This window comes from Poromitra crassiceps (assembly GCF_964638095.1).
Source record: "Poromitra crassiceps genome assembly, chromosome: 17".
Lineage (NCBI taxonomy): Eukaryota > Metazoa > Chordata > Actinopteri > Beryciformes > Melamphaidae > Poromitra > Poromitra crassiceps.
The window spans coordinates 22,915,040-22,917,544 of NC_139635.1; positions in this window are offsets into that span (position 1 = coordinate 22,915,040).

Genomic DNA, 2,505 nt, shown 5'->3' on the forward strand with positions numbered 1-2,505 from the left:
ACGGCCTTAGCCAAGATGCTGCACCCCCACAAATTGCTCCTGATTCAGGGATGTTGGGGTGAAATCTGCCTCAACCTGCCAGAGTTGGTAACCTACCTGGTCAATTGTAAGTGGACTGCATCCCTTATGTGGAAGAGACAGTCTGGCTTGAGAGACTAACAGGAAGTGTAAACACATTCGGAACTTCTGATCGCGTTTACACTTCCTGTGACTCATAAACCTAGTCTGACTCATAATGTGAGTCAAACTAGGTTTGACCAGGTGAGTCGGACTAGTTTGAGCAGGTAAAACAGCCGGCGTTTTGAACAGGAAGTCGTGACACAATGGGTCAAGTGGGCGGGGCTACATGAGGTGAATGTAGCACTTTACAATTCCTACAATCATTCACACACACACATCGACGGTGGCTATTGCTATTGGGACCAAGTTGGGGTTCAGTATCTCGCCCACTTTCACATGCGGACTGGAGGAGCCGGGAATCGAACCACCGACCTCTTTTATGTTGTAAATATGGCACATGGCTGGCCACTACTTTGAACCTTCCCTTCCCCCATTTTCCTACTACGCCCACAGAAAACTCCCCGAGTGTCTCCCTCCCTCACCCTGACTGCTGAGTTTCATCTTTGACCGCGGAGCGTCTATATGTCTATGTAGCAGCGTGACTTACCGCCTCTGGAAACTCCCAAAACCTTGTATACGAACTTTTAAACATGCCGTTATCGATGTAAAATGAAGACGGCTGATTTCTCGCCTCAAATGTTTTCCGAAACACATTTCAGCGAACCGTTTTCATTATGAAGAAAGTCTCCAAACGAGCCGCCTTGTTTTTTCCTCGTTTAAAATCCGAGGCTTTCATCCTGGCGTGGTTTCATCTAAACTGGGTTGGGGAAATGATAGATGCGAGCAGCATGAGGCAGCAGTAGGACCCATAGGAGGCCATTGTGTAGCTGCCTGCCTCAAAATGTCAGGCACCCCAGCTTACACCCTTGACAGATCAAGGGTTACCAAGGTGCTGGTTGGCTACCGGGTGACAGACAACCCTCAGCCCTGCTAAATGCTCATTTCCCCACAGAATTCTGATCGCAGATTAGAGTTTGAGTTTCACTTCCGGTTCACCCTAACTTGAATGTGGATAAAATGATTGAATAGTGCGGCTCTTTTAAACTTTCCAAATATTATTGGACCAAATGGAGCAAATTCTGAAGTGAAAGGAGTCATTTCTCAGGGGGTTTACAGCCAAAACGGTAGCGATGGAGTAGGCCATGGCGGCATGCTGCATTCACCTGCTCCTCGGTTGGTCGCATTTCCCGAGTTGGGAAGTCGTTCTTCCTCTGTGTGTTTTCATGGGCTTTTAATTTAAGTCATAATAGAGAGCCGCAGGAATGAGTCCGGAAGTATACTTCCGGGTTCTTCAGTGGAAAAGTCTATGGGATTTAACATGGGGGTTTCGCTTAAATGCATAAAATAAGGTCTGTGGTTAACAAAAGTTTATGGGAACGCGAATCTGGGTTCTGCATGATAATCTTGATGATACAATTTTTGGAACGTAAATGCGTTTAAAAAAAACTTGATTTTTATAAAATGCTTCAAAAGGCATAAAAGTTATTCACATTTGTGAAAAGCATCATGCTGAACCCAAATTTGCGTTCCCATAACCCATAAAAGCAATGGGTTTTAGCCTCTTTGCTTTAGCGCCCGCCTCCTGTGCCGGAGGTTGTGAGTTCGATTCCCAGCTGAGCGGGCACTACACACAACACGGGTTACACATAGACATTCCCGCTCATTATTACCTAACCCAGTGGTTCTCAAATGTTTTCACCTGAAGGACCCCTAAACTGACACAAATTAGACCACAGACCCCCATTTGATACAATTTTGTCCCGGGGTTGCCCATCTGATATGATTTTTGCTTTTGCTGCTTTTGTGTTTTATCACAGAAAGTGTATGAAACTCATGACCTTTAATAGTCATACATTCTGTCATTGTGTTACTTATGGATGGAATTATAGTGACAATAAAGGATTCCCCTTTCTTCTGGAGACCCCCTGGAACCTCCTTAAGCACCCCACTTTGAGAACCACTGACCTAACCCCCCAAAACAACAACAACAAACAAACAAAACTAATCAAAAACAATGCACCACATGTCTGAATTCAACACTAATTTGTCTGTTTGTCAATCAGTGTGTTGTTGTCAATTGGTAGATTTTTTTTGAAACAACACATAATTTTTTGTTTGTTGAGGTGCTGTCCATGGTGTTGATTGAAAGGTGCAGTCACTATAGAGAGCCAAAGTGGAACGTCACTTCCTGCTTCAGCACTGTACCAGAGATTTTCATCCGCCATATATTTTCCCATAGACATTTCGTAAAATGCTTAAAAAAATAGTTTTACTTGGTCAAACCAAACGGTTCAGATATATTTAGAAACCGGAGAGATTGCATAACCTTTGAGTCGTGACCAAAATGTAAAAAGATTTCGGATTTAAAGAAAATATTTTTTCAAT